The 18,351-nt window shown below is 45.6% G+C and overlaps 1 protein-coding gene across 5 annotated transcripts in view; it reads right to left on the bottom strand.

Annotated features, from left to right (window-relative positions):
- The window catches only part of RETREG1 (reticulophagy regulator 1), a 148,158-nt gene that overhangs the window by 40,084 nt on the left and 89,723 nt on the right, over positions 1-18,351 (bottom strand). The gene's annotated exons all lie outside the window — the stretch shown is intronic.

Below are 18,351 nucleotides of genomic sequence, written 5' to 3' on the forward strand. Positions count from 1 at the left end.
CAGCCGTCAGCTGCACCAAGTCATCAGCGACCAGCGACCCTCATTTGCTGGCCTTTCTAAAGAGGAGGAGAAAAATCACTTCAAATCCTTTTTTATTTTTGAAAAGGCCAGGAGGCTGCTTTAGAAATACTCCCTGAAAACTTTGGCTAAAACCCTGAAAGCAATTTTCCTCCCCTCCTACCTGGGAACATTAACATCAGAGTAGGCAGAGAGCAAGAGCTAATTATTAATAGTTTTCTTTTGCCATGGGAGTGTTCCCTTGTTATGTTAATGCTAATACAAGCAAGACACCTATATTTGCTGTATATCTCAAAAGGTGTATTGGTAAAATTGATTTTTCTAGAGCATTAAAAAACTGAGAAGCCAAAACATGGGAAAAATATAATCTGCTTTCTTTCAGGTAGCATTCGCTTTTGGTGACATATGTACATCACAATTTCAAATAATTTTAAACAATTTAATATTTCACACAAGACCCAATGTTTTGTACACTTCTAAGTCTAAGAGGTGCAGAAGCTCAAACACACACCTTACACACCAGGGCCTTGAAAGAAAACAGACTTATTAAGTTCAGGGTGTGCTGGAGATTTTTAGAACCAAAGCACTGTTGTGTGGCATGGGGACCTGATGCCAAGGCACTTCCTGTGACACCAGCAACCCATGCAGGAACACCAGTTTGCATACCAACTGCTCCCCTACCAGTCTAGCCCCCTGCCAAAGTTCCTGGAAAAGCAGCAGAAAATAGGCGAAGTGCTTGGGCTCCTCCTACCCATGAGGAGACATGGATGGAGTTCTAAGCTGAAGGAAGCAAGGGAGGGAGGGAGGAAGGAAGGGAGGGAGGGAGGAGGGGAGGAGGGAAGGAGGGGAGGAGGGAAGGAGGGAAGGAGGGAAGGAGGGAAGGAGGGAAGGAGGGAAGGAGGGAGGGGAAGAGGGAAGGAGGGGAGGAGGGAAGGAGGGAGGGAGGGAGGGAGGGAGGGATGAGAGGGAGGGAGGAAGAAGGAAGGAATTCCAGGTTGTTAAAGAACTGGAAAGTTGAACTACTGAAATATTATAGGTGGGAAGGAGGGAGGGAAGGAGGGAAGGAAGGAGGGAAGGAAGGAGGGAGAGAAGAAGGGAAGGAGAGAGGGAGGGATGAAGGGAGGGAGGGAGGGAGGAAGAAGGAAGGAATTCCAGGTTGTTAAAGAACTGGAAAGTTGAACTACTGAAATATTATAGGTGGGAAGGAGGGAGGGAGGGAGGGAAGGAAGGAAGGAAGGAGGGAGGGAGGGAGGGAGGGAGGGAGGGAGGGAGGGAGGGAGGGAGGGATGAGAAGGAGGGAGGAAGAAGGAAGGAATTCCAAGTTGTTAAAGAACTGGAAAGTTGAACTACTGAAATATTATAGGTAGGAAGGAGGGAGGGAAGGAGGGAAGGAAGGAGGGAAGGAGGGAGGGAGAGAAGGAGGGAAGGAGAGAGGGAGGGATGAAGGGAGGGAGGGAGGGAGGGAGGGAGGAAGAAGGAAGGAATTCCAGGTTGTTAAAGAACTGGAAAGTTGAACTACTGAAATATTATAGGTGGGAAGGAGGGGGGAAGGAGGGAAGGAAGGAGGGAAGGAGAGAGGGATGAAGGGAGGGAGGGAGGGTGGAAGAAGGAAGGAATTCCAGGTTGTTAAAGAACTGGAAAGTTGAACTACTGAAATATTATAGGTGATTATCAATTATACTATTTCAGCACCTGTATGAAGAAGCCTCATCAGCCCAACTCTAACTTTATATCCAACTCTCAGTTCTGACCATCCTATCCCACAAAGTTTTCTTTCTCATTCCCCAATTCTATTTTACTCTTTCTTCAATATGGACTGTTAACTTTTGTTGAGCTTAGCTGAAGGCTAGTACAGAACTGAATGTATCCCTGAAACCTGCTCTCAGTGTCAAAGTACAACTAAGTGATCTGTGCTATAGCAGATGCATTACCTAATACTACTGCTGCAGCTCAAGTACATCCCCAAAAGTTTGTGTGTTGGAAATATAATCAGAATTCACATATTAACCATATCTGGAGGTAATGAGAATCAGATGAGGTCATGAGAAGTGAAGCACTCATGAGGACGTTAGGCTTTATAAAAAGGGTTATGTTGAGTCATCTTGGGGTACCCATATGCCACGTGGGAGTGCCTGGGACCAACTCCTGCCTCTGCTTCTAATCCAACACCCTGCTAATGTGCACCCTGGGATGCAGCAGACAACAATGATCCAAGTAACTGGATGCTGTCACAAACATGGGAGACCCAGACTGAGTGCCTAGCTCCTGACTTTACTTCACCCTGGCCCAGCCCCCACTGTTACATTAGGGACTTGGGGAGTGAACCAATAGATGGAAGATACATCTCCCTCTCTCTCTCTGTCACTCTGCCTTTTGAATAAATAAATAAATCTTGATGAAAGAGGAGGAGGGAGGGAGACCTGGGCTCACCCACTTCCATCCCGCCCATGTGACACCCTCTGCACACTGTGACACAGCCACAGAGGCCCTGACCAGATGCTAGCGCCATGCTCTGGGACTTTGTGTCCTCCCCAACTGCTGGATAAATCTCCCTTCTTTACAAATTGCCCAACTTCAGGTGTTTTCACTTCTCACAACACAAAATGGACTAAAACAACTACCAAAAAGTATTTACTGAAGCTTCCTTTAAGCACTTCTTTAAGAAGGCTTGTTCCCTCCTTGCATTTCCCATCAGATATATCTGTGGAAATGTTTAAAATTCTCAAGGAGAGGGAAAACAAGGAGGGCACAGACTACAAACCCAGAGAGCAGCTACGTGGCTGTCAAGTGCATCTGCTGAGGGCCGGCCTCCTTGCCCGGATAATGTGGATAGTGTCGTCTAATCCACTGGGGATGAAGGTGCTAAGAGTTCCCTCACTCCAGTTAACCTGAAATCTGCTGGACATCAAGAACTAAAGCACTCAGAATACAGATGTAGGAAACAACTGAGGAGCCACTGACCTATCACCAAGATTTTCAGATGCTCAAACAGCAGCCCAGTGAAGTTGGGTGGCCCGCTGGTGGGCGCACTTTGTTCCTCCAGCTCATGACAGAGCAGACCCCATACAGTTAGCAAAAGCTTGAGCAGCCAGACACCTCCTTATTGTAAATGTTCTTATATCCACACTCTTACAAAATCCATGCACATTTACTTTAAGAAATTCATGAGCATTTTTATCTCCCTGTACAATTTAATCATGTGGTTTGGCCTTAAAAAAAAAATCATTGCCATTCAAAGCTAAGTGTCCATTTTTCTTGATGCCTTACACAATCATTGGCCTAAGAGTTTTGTTTCTTTCTATCTATTCTGTAACAGGTTGAAGCTCTGGAACTTCCTAACACAAATTAGACTGTAGCAAAGGTATGTATGTACAAGAAAACGCAGCATACGTGGGGTTCCATGCTATTTGCACTTGCAGGCATCCACTTGCAGAATCTCGCAACACATCCCTTAAGGATAAGAGATGACTAGGGGCTGACCTTGTAGCTCAGCAGGTTAAGCTGCCACCTGCAATGCCAGCATCTCATATGGGCACCGGTTCGAGTCCTGGCTATTCCACTTCTAATCCAGATCCCTGCTAACATGCCTGGGCAAGCAGCAGAAGATGGGCCCTGGAACCCTGCCACACTTGGGAGACCTGGAAGAAGCTCCTGGCTCCTGGCTTCCACCTGGCCTAAGCTGGTCATTGCAGCCATTTGGGGAATGAACCAGAGGATGGAAGATTCCTCTCTCTCTCTCTCTCTCTCTCTCTCTCTCTCTCTCTCTGTGTGTGTGTGTGTGTGTCTCCTTCTATAACTCTGACTTTCAAATAAGTAATCTTTCTTATTAAAAAAAAAGAGGAGATGACTATATTCACACCAAACCTAACTCTAACTCCATTATTTCCTGTAACTATATGCAAAAAACACCAAGGCAAAACAAAGCCATTAAAATAAACTGGGCACTAGACTTCTACCTCAGGTTGCACAACGAGATCAAATCTCCAGGTACATGAGTGAAAGCCACATTCCCCTCTTGCCTGTCCCCACAGAGGTCTGTAAGACAGATTTCTGACACCTGCTTCTCAAGTCAGTGGTCGGTTGGTGGTTTTAAGATATGTGCTCTACAGAAGTAAGGAGACCCTAAAGAAAGGCAGCAGTGACACATCAGTTCCTCTCCAATATTTAAAGGGGTTCCTTCTAAAAAAGGAGTACGTCTGTTCTTCAAGGCCACAGAGAACAGATCAGAGGTAGCAGAGTGAGAAGTTCAAGGACAGTCAAGGTGTTCAAAGTGTTCAAGCCTGGAAAGAGCTTGTTCAGACACATCAAGGGCTCTTCTCAAGAGAGACCAGGGGCCAACATTGTGGCACAGCAGGTTAAAACCCCAGCCTGCAGTGCCGGCTTCCCATATGGGTGCCAGTTCAAGTCCCAGGTGCTCCACTTCCAATCCAGCTCCTTGTTAATGCAGCACATGTGAAAGCAGCAGAAGATGGCCCAAATCCCTGGGCACTTGCACCCACGAAGGAGACCTGGAGGAAGGTCCTCGCTCTTGACTTCGACCTGGCCCAGATGTTGTTGTGGCCTTTGGAGGAGTGAAGCAGTGGATGGAAGATCTCTCTTCCTCTGCCTTTACCTCTCTCTGTAACTCTTTCAAATAAATAAATTAACAAAAAAAAAAAAAAAGGAGGCCTGGAAGGGATCCTGATGGCATCCTGGAAGCAGAAAGGCTCTGACACCCAGGGACCAATCTGGAGTCAATCCTTTAGACTCATTCCTATCCAAACCTGACCAGCAAGGAAGCCCCTGGAGATTTCCTAGAAGATAAAGGTGTCTGCAACCAGGCTGGTTCACTCCACAATTGGCTGCAACAGCCTGGCCTGGACCAGGCCAAATCCAGGAGCCAGGAACTCTTACCCTGTTCTCCCACATGGGTGCCAGGAGCCCAAACACTTGGACAATGCTCCACTGCTTTCCCAGGCACATAGGCAGGGAGCTGGATAGGAAGCAGAACAGCCAGGACTGGAACTGGCTCTCCAATATGGGATGCCCACATTGCAGGTGGCGACTCAGCTCACTGCACCAGAACGCCAGCCACTGATGTTTGGTTTTAATGCTATGGACCCAAAGACTTGACTGACAGACTGTGAACACAGGACTGAGAGCCACCCACCCATACCTGGGAAAATGATGAATAGACTCTAATGATGTCTAACATCTTGTTTGATAATAGCGAGGGATGTAGCCTTGAGGGTAATGGGGCACAGAATATTCAAGGTCCATTTGTTTTGGAACTCAGTGTGATAGCAGAGTTTATGAATTCTGAATGTATTGAAACAGTATCAGGGACTTTGAGCTAGTATTCCTCTAACAGTCTTTCTAAACAGATGGGCTAAATGACCAGAACTCAGAGTCTGAAATAACCTACTAATCCATCTGCAACTAGTGGGCATCGGTAGAGAATCTGCAATAATAATGATAATAAAAAAAACAACAACAGCACAATAGCTCTTGCTATTTGCTCAACACAAAGTACCTGGAACCCAACAGACGTTAACTCCTACAATGTGATGGGGAGCCTGACGCAGAGAGAAGCTGTGAACCTCACCAAGTTCATCACATCAGGAACCGTGGCTGCAGGATTCTCATTTGGGTCATCCTGCACCAGCATCTTTGTTCTTAGCCCCTAACCTCCTACTCTCTGGTAGAGGGGAAATCCACTGTTAAAGAAAGAAAATGGTCCTGGTACTTGGTAAAGGGCAGTAAAGCAGACTTTTTTCCAGGGGACTTTGCATCAGGGGAGAGAGATCGGGCTCCATTCTACAGCAAGAAAAAGTGGGGACTGATTTATAGCCAAGAAACAAGGTGGATGTCGTTGGGATTGATGAATGAATGGAAGATTGATAGGGGGTACATACTGTGTGTCTCCCAAATTCAATGTGTCCCCCAAAAGTTCATGTGGTACAAACACAATCCCCACATCCAGATGATAATGGTATTTAGAGGTGGGGTCTTTACACGGCAAGCAGGATTGGACGAGGTCAGGAGGGTAGGCTTTATAAGAGGAAGAGAGACCAGAAGTCGATTCCAGCTCTGTCTCGGCAGGTGATGCCTTCTGCCATAGTATGATGCACCAGATCATGGACACCCCTCTGTAATCATGAACAAAATAAACTCTATTCTTTATAAACTCTATTCTTTATACCAACACAAAACCGACAAAGCAGTAGGGAAGTTCTCTGCTAAACTAACTGGACAGAATTCTTGCTGAAGTCAGGTCAGAGTGATCAGATATTACCTGGGGGTGGCTGTGGATGAGGAGTTCGGTCAGATATCAAAGGAGGATCAGACATGGCAGGTAAGAGATTCTTGCTAATTGTGGGTTCTTGAGGACTTACCCAAAGACATGGCCTAGTCGAAAAGGAACTCAGAGAAACCTGACTAGAGTATGATCAAGGGCAGAGTCATTGCTACCTCCCAGTTGAAAAAAAAAAAAAAGAACACATTTTTATTTCTTATATTAGTGTTCTGTACTATAAAATGTGTGTACTTTCCCAGCCTGTGCTATCCAATATGGCTGCCACTCCCTACGTGTGACTTCTCAGCATTTGCAATATGCCTGATTTGAATTGAAATATGTTACTAGGATTTTTAAGACAGGGTAGGAAAAAAGAAAGTAAAATATTTCATCAATAAATTTTATACTGGGAAACAGAGGATTAAGCCACCCTCTGCAACAATGGCACCCCACATGAGCATCGGTTCCAGTCTTGGCTGCTCCACTTCTGATTCAGCTCCCTGCTAATGAGCATGGGAAAGTAGCAGAAGATGGTCCAAGTGCTTGGGCCCTTACCACACACATGGGAGATCTGGATGGAGTCTCAGGCTCCTGGTCCAGACCCAGCCATTGTGGCCATTTGGAGAGTGAACCAGTGGGTGAAAGGTCTCTCTTTGCCACTGTCTCTCTCTCCCTCTCTGTAATCCTGCCTTTCAAATAAATAATCTTTCTTAAAAATAAATAAATCTTATATTGATTGCATGTTGAATGGTAACATGAGTATTTTATATATATCGGTTAAACAAAATTAGGAAAATTAATTTCTCCTATTTCATTTTTACCTTTTTTCACAAGGCTACTAGGAAATTCAAAATTATACACATAGCTTGCATCACACTCTTCTGTACAACACAGTCCAAGAGCTTTTTTTAAAGATGTATTTATTGGAAAGACAGTATGGGGTGGGGGTGAGGAGAGAGATCTCCCATCTTCTAGTTCACTCATCAAATAGCTGGGGCTGGGCCAGGCCAAAGCCAAGAGGCTAGGATTATGTCCATTTCTCCTTTGTGGATAACAGGGGCCCAAGCACTTTGGCCATCCTCCACCTCCTTCCCAGGTACAGTAACAGGGAGCTGGATTGGAAATGGAGCACCTAGGACTTGAACCAATGTATGCATGGGTTGCCAGTGTTGCATCTGGTGGCTTTATGCTGCACCATAATGCTTCCCCAGCCCAGGAGCTTTAATTCTCTAACAAAATTGTTCTAAATCAGACATCAAACAAAAGTTAAAGTGATAGTGAACTACCTAATACAATCTTATCAATTTTTTTAAGATTTATTAATGCATTTGAAAGGCAGGGGTCCACGTATGTGGGCCATCTTCCGCTGCTTTCTCAGGTACATTAACAGGGAGCTGGAACAGAAGTGGAGCAGCCAGGACTTGAACCAGCACCCATATGGGATGCTGGCACTGCGGACAGTGGCTTAATCCACTATGTCACAGAGCTGGCCCCTTATCAACTGTGTTGAGAACATTTCCAGAACTGCTTTTAATCAGAAATGACAGGTACAGAGATTACAAAAAGCAATTAACAGAGTTGTACTGGGAAGAGTCCACTGAGCTTTACTCCCTTGATAGCTTGACTGCCAGTCCTTCCTTCGCTCCAGCCTCAAAAGTCAAAAGGGGTAAATGTCTGGGCCAGGGCGGATCCCTAGCCTTTGATGCCCTCCCCTCTCCTCTCATCTAGGACTTGTGCCACCACCTATCCCACCCTCCCCTTGCCAATTCCCCAAAGCTGCCTCTCACTACACATGCCTTTCTAAGAACCTCTGTCTTCTGCCTTTACAGCTACACAGTGGTTTCTAATCAACTCCTCACCCGTTGTGATCTACCTTCTTCCTCCACTGTGACCCCGGCATGCTTCAGACAGCACAGACCTGACTGTCCTTGACTTGACCTCCTTGGGGCATTCCCTTGACGGTTGCAATGGCCAGCACTGGGCCAGGCTGAAGCCAGGAGCCAAGAGCCTCATCTAAGTCTCTCTTGTGGGTAGCAGAGGCCCAAATGCTTGGGCCATCTTCCGGTGCTTTCCCAGGCCATTAGCAGGGAACTGGATTGGAATTGGAGCAGCCAGGGCATGAACCAGTGCCCATATGGGATGCCAGCATTATATGTGGTGGCTTTACCCAGTACACAATGCCAGTTCCCAAAAAGACTTTGAAATGGAAATGGGAAGCTTTGATGGCTCTCTGTCATTCAAGGGTAGAAATGCTCAATCTTTTGCTTGAAATACAAGGCCTTAAGCATCATGTCTCCAGATGGGCTCTTGAGCTTCAAGATTTTTTGTTCCAACCTGACCAGCAAGAGCTCCTACCTTTGAGCAGTTGACTGTTGAGTGAAAGAAGTGTTACTTGAAAGAATGAGAGAAGGAAAACCAAAGTAAACCTAACCCCCACTGACATAAAAGTGTAAGAATTTTGCTCCTCCACCTTTCGTAACCCACCAGAGAATTCCAAAGTCACCAATGCAGAATTGTCTCCCAAGAAAATTCACAGTGTATGTTATATACTTTGCAAAAGTAGAATAAGGGTATGGAACTAGTATCAAGCCCAGTATATTTCTGGAACAAAGCAGAAGTAGACATTTTTTTCCTTAGATCAAGCCAAAAATAAAAATAAAAAAGCAAACAAAAAAGGATCAAATGAGCTATACATGCTGTAAGTGACAACACTCAATAACAACGATCTAGTGACTAATCACTATGTGAGCCATGTCACTGAGGCAAAGATGGTGCCCTCCCTCCTGCTTTCTGCCTGGTAGAACCATACTGAGACTCGTCCTAGATCACTGACTTTCAAAGCAACGTACACTTTATTTTTTCAAAATGCTATTTTATATCAAAGCCTAATGTATAGAAGATGCAACCATCTCCAAACCAACTAGAGTTAGATTTAAATGGGGGCAGGGCACTGAAACATGGCCTCAATCCCTTCACAGGCAGCCCCTGACTTGGGTCCTTGCAGACCCAGAGTAGCTCAAGGTGCAGTTGGAAACAGTGAACTAGACCATCTGGACAGCCAGTGAGAGGAGGTGAGAAATCGTTTTACAGGTTCTTCTTATAATAATTAGATCAGACTTAACCCAGTTTTATCTTTTACATTTTTTTAAGTTTAGCACATGGAGTGTTTTCCTCAACGTTCTCTTCATCCAAACATAGCCAGCACCCTAAAAGCAGCACCCCAAGCCTCTGAAGCTCATATATTGCCTGGTCTGGGACATTCTTTCACAGCAACAGAAGGCAGACTGAGGCAATCATTATAGTCCTCCAATTTGCAGTCTGATTGAAGCAGTCTCCAGCCACACCTCCTGGTATGATTATTAACTCATCCATGTTCCTACGCAGCCACAGTTGTAGGGTAACCAAATATATCACCATTTTCTCAACCTAATCATCAGAACTTCCATTATATTCAGTGGTGCTGAATTATCACAACTTGATTGGCAAAAATTTGTTACAGTCTCAGTAGGGAATGACAGTTGGAGCCACAGCTTTGCCACAGACCACTCAGTTTGGCTGGCGAGAGCCTCTCAGATGCTTCCTGTCCAGTCCATATCTACCCTCTGACCATTTCCAAGTTGAACTCTGATCCCCAAAAGGCACGCGGAAGTGAAGCCATCTGGAACAAGTGACCTGAACCCAGAAAAGTGCAGCCACCTGAAGAACCCTGAAGAGGTCAGCCAGCCTGCAAGGGACACAGAGGCCAAGAGTGGGGCACACGGGCTTGCAGAATATGAGGGGTACGTGAGGAAGGAGAGAAACACTGGCTAATGGCTGGAGGGGGAAGGAGGCAGAAGGAAGTGATAGGCTGACAGACAGCTCCAGGAAAGATCCAAGAGCCGCCGTGGGCTAGGTCCTGTAACAGCCATCGTTCACCAGCCATGCTGATGTCTATGGAGGTACATGGCATGTACCATAATTCTGATCAAACACAGGAGTCTGCAGAAAGCTCATGTGCAGTGTGTATTATGAACCAACTAAGCATGGATTTCAAAACATTGTCTGCACCAAAATACACTCACCCTTTCATTCTTTATTGCCATGACCTTTTTGAAGTCTTACATTTCTTAATAGAGGTTCAAAATATGCTACTGTTAAATTGCAATGTTTAGAAGTTAATGATCATAGGAATACTGATGTGAAGTCTACAAGCACCCGATCTGCCCTTCATCTAGTGGGTTCAACCCAGGGAAGGGACAGTAACGACTGGCGAAGCAGAAGGGCAGGAAGTGGCAGGGATTCCGAGTACAGGAGTAGCCTTGGGAGATGTGGAGAGGAAGAGTTGGTGGCTTGGCAACAGCTTCAGGAAGGGGAAGAAAAGGACTGCATGAACACAGGGCAGTGTCCAGACCTCGTGCATCACATGCAACACAGACTGCTTTCTCGTTACGTCCTGGGATTACTGAGACCCACTCCACTGCACCAAACGTGGTGGCTACAAACTCTTGTTGGCGATTCCCTCTCAGAGGGCCTGGTCACCTGGGACTGGTTCATTCCTTCTTGCTTCCCCATACCTTCTCCCCTTAGAACACAGTTGAGCATCTCTGTGGTCAAGCCAATTTCTTCATCTCTCCACTTTCCCACCCTTCCCTCACCCCACAAACAACTTTGATGAAACCCCTGCAGGAGTTTAGACACCTGTAGAGACCAAACTCCTCACAGGAGGCAAGCGGAACCCGCTGGCTCAAGCTGCCTTCCAGGGAACAGGTCCATTCTTGTGTAACCTTCCTGCTTACTTCCTTACTTGAAGCTCTCTTCTAAAGCTATCAGTGCACTTCACAGCTGAAGTTCCTTCACAGAGAACCTCTGGTTCCAAGAAATTTAGGACAAAAGGACACAGCAGCAAAACAACTCTGGCAAATCTTACTGCTCTTAGCAAATAAAAGGAAACGGAAATTTTCTGAATCCACACATCATAGACAGAGGTCCTTGTGCATGGTAAAGGCAGGAGTGACTCAACAAGGGTTATACACAGCTCAAAAGACGCCTTATCTCAGGGGCAGTTACATACAACCTTCTGTTTAACTATGGGTTATGTAACACCTCTATTCTATGTTGATCGTCCTTATCACATTTTACTTATGTCAGGGTTAAAATTTTTCATTCTTTTTTTTTTTTTTGACAGGCAGAGTGGACAGTGAGAGAGAGAGACAGAGAGAAAGGTCTTCCTTTGCCGTTGGTTCACCCTCCAATGGCCGCCGTGGCCGGCGCACCACGCTGATCCGATGGCAGGAGCCAGGTGCTTTTCCTGGTCTCCCATGGGGTGCAGGGCCCAAGCACCTGGGCCATCCTCCACTGCACTCCCTGGCCACAGCAGAGGGCTGGCCTGGAAGAGGGGCAACCGGGACAGAATCCGGCGCCCCGACCGGGACTAGAACCTGGTGTGCTGGCGCCGCTAGGCGGAGGATTAGCCTATTGAGCCACGGCGCTGGCCAAAATTTTTCATTCTTTGAAAAGCATTCAGTAAGACACTTCTCAGCTACACACCTGGTGTTTGGTGCAGAAGTCAAACTAAAACGGATACTTTGTTTCAGCTCAACCCCCTATAAAAGTTCATCATTACAGGTGTTTCTGTCTGTTGGAAGGTGTGGGTCAGGTGGCCAGAAAGCCTGCTGTGAGTCCCTCAAACATCTTGAGCCATCAGGCAACTTGTGGCCTTGGCTGGGTGAGTGTCACCTGCTGACCCAGCCTTGGATGGGGAATGACAGAACTGAAAGAACTTCTCCTTCAGGCAATGGGTTTGAGGAACCAGGGCCAACATCCTCCAGCCTCTGGGCATTTTCAAGGAGGGAGGAACTTCTTTGGAATCATTTACCATAGGATAAGCTGGGCACAACGCTGATCTTGATAAGGGGGAGTGGGACTCTACGTTAGAGACCTTCTAACTCCTTAGGAAGTGCAGATTGCTGCAATAGCCTAACAAACTATCATCTCCTTATGGCCCCAATCACTCTCTAAGGAGAAACTGTGACGCTTAAGGCATGGTTTATCTTCTCGAGCCCAGGGCTCCTAATGATGCAGCAGCTGCGGTGACTCCCAAGAGGCTGCATTTCTATCAGGTGAAAAAAACACCTTTGTCTTAGCACTTCCTGTGCTGCTATATCAGACTGCCTGAGATGGGGTGTTGAGTGGTTTGCTTTTTTTCCCCCATAGTTCTAGAGGCTGGAAAGTCCAAGGAGCGTGCAACTGGCAAGGGCTTTTCTGCTGCATCCCACAGCAGAGGGCAGAAGAGCAAGAGAAAGAGAGGGGAACAGGGCCAAACTCATCCCTTCATCAGGATCCACTCCCACAGCTGCAGCGTGAACCACTCAGAAGGGCAGCCCTCATGACTTCATTCTTCTTATTTTTGTTTTTTTTTTTTTCTTGAAAAAAAAGAAAAACGGGGTTTATTGATTTTCTTTAAACTGCAAATAGTCGTTACAAAAAAGTTTTTTTTTTCTTTTAAATAAATTCACACAAAGAAAGAGAAATAGAAAGCAATGGTAGTGGCCAGCCAAAGGAGTAATTACATTCATCTTTGTGTGTGCGCGCGCGCCAGTTCTGTTTACATCAACATCGGAAACTCCACACCTAGAATCCAGAACCTTAGCTCTGCCAGCGGAATGTCGAGACGGGCGCGTGGAAGTTAAAGGGTTTCTCTCGCTGACGCTCCCTTTCAGAAGGTACCCCGACAAGCTGGTTATTCTTCTTATTTTTAAAGATTTATTTTATTTATTTGAAAGTTACACAGAGAGAGAAGGAAAGGCAGAGAGAAAAGGGGAGGGAGAAAGGGGAAGGGGGTGGGAAGGGAGAGAAGGAGAGAAAGAGAGAAAGAGAGAAAGAGAGAAAGAGAGAGAGAGAGAGAGAGAGGTCTTCCATCCACTGGTTCACTCTCCAACTGGCCACAACAGTCAGAGCTGAGCTGATCCGATCTGAAGCCAGGAGCCAGGGGCTTCTTTCAGGTCTCCCATGTGGGTACAGGGGCCCAAGGACTTGGGCCATCTTCTACTGCTTTCCCAGGCCAAAGCAGAGAGATGGATCAGAAGTGGAGCAGCTGGGACTTGAACCAGTGTCCCATATGGGATACCAGAACTGTAGGCAGTGGCCTTACCCACTGTGCCACAGTGCCAGCCCTATGACTTAATTCTTAAAGACCCCAGCCCTCAACGCTGCTACACCAGTGACAAGTTTCCAAACACATGAACCACAGGGGCACATTCAAACCACAGCACCCTTCAGCGACTGGCTTTAAAAAACAGAGTAAAGCAAGTGCAAAACTTGTATTCTGAACATCTTCAGAAGACAAACTGGGTTCAAGGAGAACTCAGAATGTGTTAACCCCGATTTCCTGCTTCTACAATTCAAAGGGGTTTCCTCTGGCATCCAGAACCCCATCCCAGGAACATACACAAAGTCTTTTCATTTAAATAAATTCTTTTTTTTAAAATTTATTTGACAGATAGACAGTGAGAGAGAGAGACAGAGAGAAAGGTCTTCCTTCTGTTGCTTCACCCCCCAAATGGCCGCTATGGCTGGAGCTACGCCGATCTGAAGCCAGGAGCCGGGTGCTTCCTGTACCTTGCGGGTACAGGAGCCCAAGCACCTGGGCCATCCTCCACTGCCTTCCCAGGCCACAGCAGAGAGCTGGACTGGAAGAGGACCAGCCGGGACTAGAACCCGGTGCCCATATGGGATGCTGGCGCTGCAGGTGGAGGATTAGCCAAGTGAGCCACGGTGCCAGCTCCAATAAATTCTTTATTTTGAAATGACTTGGGGTTTACAATAAAGATAGTATCCGCAAGTAAAGTAAGTCCTTATAAAAATTAAAAAGATAGTAATAGCAAGCTTTACTTCACTCCTCACTCAGATTTGCCCATGTTAACATTTGGTATCACCAGGGTACACCTATCATAACTAAAAACCAATATTGGCACATCAGTATAAACTAAACTAAAGACCTTATTTGTAATTCACTAGGTTTTTTTCACTTTTTCCTTTTTCCCTTCAGGAATCCCATCCAAGGTGCCACACTGCGTTCAGTCACAGCACCCACTTCATCCTGGGGTCCGTGAGGGTTGCTCAAGTTCTCCTTGGTTTTCATGACCTGCACAGGTTTGGGGAGAACTGTGCCAGTATCCCTCGGGTTGGATTTGTCTGATGTTTTTCTCATGACTAAACATGATCAAAACTCACATTTCTATTCTGGGTTTGGGGGAGGAACACTACAACATGAAAGACCCTCCCATCATATCCTGTTAGGGGACACATGACATCCATGTAACTTATCTCTGGTGACGTGAACTTGATGGGTTGGATAGAGGAGTGTTTGCCAGGTGTGCCTACTGTAAAGTTATTATTTTTTCCTTTCTGTATTCTATTCTTAGAAAGCAAGTCATTCAATCCAATGCACACTCAAAGAGGGAGGAAGGGTGGCACAAGGGACAAAACTGCAAGTCTTGAGTTGCAGAAATCAACACAAAGTATTTCTATTTATTCTACAAAGCAGATTTGTCGATTTCCTCTCCTACATTTTCTTAACTGTTCATTTATTTGTGCTTACCTTACACATTGGGTTAAACTCCAGGGCTGCATTATTTTGCTGCTCAAACTGCTCCAGCCATCAGCATGATTTTGCCTTCTCACTAACAACTCCTCCTCCAACTCCCTAGACATTCTAGGAGTAGAAGGTCACCTCTCTACCCAAGTGTCCCTCTCTGCACTGTTAGCATTGCTCAGCTTGGGCAACTTCACCCCACCCTCTCCAGCTGAGCCCCGCATTAATCACAAAGCACCCAGAGCCTTCCTAGATGATTCAGCTCCCTCCCTACCCAGTGTCAGCACCAGAGGCAAACCAGGGTGAACCCAGAAGTCGGAGGGAAGCTGACACAGCAGGGCAACAAATATCCATGCACCCATTTCCATGAACACATGCAACACGAGATGACCTGTGGGCTCCTTGATGCTGTGTGAGTGGTGTGTCCAGAAGTGAGCAGTTTGGACTATTTCCAATATGTTCCTACGGTTAGTCGTGAATGACAACCTGCCAATTTTCCTCCTCACTTCAGTAGATCTCCAAGACTTAAATCAAGTCCAGGTTTCCTTTTCATGTGTTCCATTAGTCCTTACCTCCCATGCTTCTTTCCTATTTTGAGGATGAGAGGAAGTCCAAGGTTTAAAAATGGAAATGGGACTTGGCTTCTTTACGTGCTCCTACTTTTAGCATCAAACCATGGCAACGTCACAAACACAGTTCATCGTAAATTTTCGTGGTGGAATCACACCGTCAGACACTGTTTGCACTCTGCTTTTTATAACCAATGTGAATGTTTTTGCATCAAAGTTGATTTCCTGTTATTTTTTAATTAGACAACAAAATCACAAGTTGTGCCAAAATCTACAGTTGGCAATGACCTGTGTGTAGTAGGCACGTTCTCTTCTAGCTCCCAGGCCTGGCTCACCCTGTTAAAATGTAAACATCATCCCAGGCCTAAATATAAGTGAAGGGCAAGGGACATGCTGTGTCAGAAGCCATAAGAGGGGTCAGGAAACCACGTGTGTGACCACATCACCTGCAACAGACGTGCCAGTGAGGACACGCTGTTCACCTACAGTCTCTCAGCGATCAGGTCACCTTCTGCCCCCACAAGAGTGAAACTGGCCTCATGTGAGCAGGAAAACAGGGAGTCCCTCTCAACACTGAAAAGAACTGTTCCTGAGCCATTCACAATGACTAGAAACACAAGCAGTGCTCCTGGAGAAGCCAGCTGTGAAACAGGCTTGCTCTCCGATGCTGCGGCAGACAGCTGGGCAAAGTCGGGACTGAACGGACACTGAGTTCCCAGGTCTATTGGTCAGGGTTCCCCAAGGAAACAGAACACACATACACATACGCACTCACAAGGAACTTCAAACAATTTTGGAAAAATGAAATTAAAAAGGTAACTTTACTTTAGCCCAAAAACACTTTTGGAAACCAAGCGTAATTTTTTTCATAATACGCCTTTTTCTATGAACTTTTTGAGGGCTCTTCACATGCATGGATTTTAATATCCTTGGCATCAAAATAAAATTATATTAATTCCATTTTCCATAAACTTTTTAAAAAAATTTATTTATTTGAAAGAGTAAGACAGAAGGAAAGGCAGAGGCAGAGAGAGAGAGAGAGAGAGAGAGAGAGGCAGAAGCCAGGAGCCAGGAGCTTCATCCAGGCCTACCAAGTGGGTAGAGGGGCCCAAGGACTTGGGCCATCATTGCTGCTTTCCCATGTGCATTAACGAGGAGCTGGATCAGAAGTGGAACAACCAGGACTCAAACTGGTGTCCATATGACATGCTGGCACTGCAGGCAGTGGCTTTCACCTGCTATGCCACAGTACTGGCTCTCCATGAATTTTGTTAAGTACTTGCAAATTAATTCATGTGTATGTATAGTATACATTTGATAGATGTTACATATTGTTTACACTATAATTTAATAAATTTCATGTTTATATAGAAATTTATATTTTTGATTATATCATACATATATTTTTAAATATATTTGCTTTATTTATTTGAAAGGCAGAGTAACAGAGAGAGAGAGAGAGAGATCTTCCATCTCCTGGTTCACTATATACATACCTGTAACAACCAGGGCTGGGTCAGATTGAACCAGGCTAGACCCAGGGATCCATCTGGGTCTCCCACATGTGTAGCTGCAACCCCAAATACATGAGCAATCACCTGCAACTCCCAGGATGTGCTTTAGCAGGGAGCTGGATTGGAAGTGGGATGCAAAGCCAGGCACTCTGACATGGGATGTAGGCATCCCAAATGTGGCTTAACCCATTGTACCACAATGCCCACCCTGTACATATTACATATTTAGAGGGGGGGGAGAATTTTTATTTTAAGGAATTAACACAGAGGCTGGCAAGTCTGAAATTTGCAGGGCCAACCGACTGGAAATTCCACAGGAGTTGCAGGCTCCTGCTTGAGGGTGTCTAGAGGCAGAATTCTGTCTTCTTTGAGGACACGCAGTCTTTGCTCTAAAGGCCTTCAGCTGATTGTGTGAGGTCTGTACACATTATAGATAGCAATCTGCTTTATTCAAAGTAGAGTGTTAAACACATTAAACACGACTAAAAAACACCTGCACCTCCAGACTGGTGTCTGATCAATTAGACATCATAACCCTGCCCAGCAGTCACACAAATTTAACTGTCAATTAGGGAAATCTCCCTGTGTTGATAGAGGCCATCACTCCTGGGATCAAAGAAACCAAGAGATTCTATAGAAAAACATTCTCTGTTTGCAAGAACAATCAGCCAGTCCTGACCTACAGGCATGCCATTGGGTGGACAGACAAGTCTCACGCCTCACTTGTTCATGCATCACACACTTACTGGGTGTATATTCTGTTCAGACCCCACGTGACACAGCAGGTCATGGAAACAGCTCTGAAGAGTGTCAGTGGCATCAGCTAGGAAGGACACTCACAGCACTTGTTCAGAGTCACCAACGGGGGATCTGAGATTCAGCCCCAGCCCAGCTGGCTCCAGTCTTTCAGGACAACTGGGCCACACCAAGGAGGATTTTGTAGAGCAGGGTTTCATAGGGCTGTGTGGAGCTGAGGTTCTACCTTATGCATCTGAACGTATGGCCAAGTTCTCCTGCTTTGCTTTGTTTCACCTGAAATTACCCTTGAAAAAAAGGATGTTGCCACTTGTTTACCATCTTAGAAAATTTGTCATGTACCAGTGTTATTCATTCAATTTATTTGGAATAGAAAAATACTGGGGACAGAAGAATGGCTGAAAGGACATCCACCAATGCTAATTAGGGAGCTTTTAGATGTCATACAGGATGCCTGATAGAATTGGTAAAAAAAAAATAAATAAATAAATAAATAATGGAGATAAAAATAAATTTAGTATGTAGTTCATAATTACTTGTGAATGTGTACATTCTCAACTGAAAATTCTTTCAATAACTTCTTCAAAGATTGGGCACTGTGGCACAGTGGGTTGAGCTGCCACTTAGGATAGCAGCATTCCATTTTCA

The sequence above is a fragment of the Oryctolagus cuniculus genome, chromosome 14 (genome assembly GCF_051225735.1).
Source record: "Oryctolagus cuniculus isolate XC-2025 breed Fujian yellow rabbit chromosome 14, ASM5122573v1, whole genome shotgun sequence".
Classification (NCBI taxonomy): Eukaryota; Metazoa; Chordata; class Mammalia; order Lagomorpha; family Leporidae; genus Oryctolagus; species Oryctolagus cuniculus.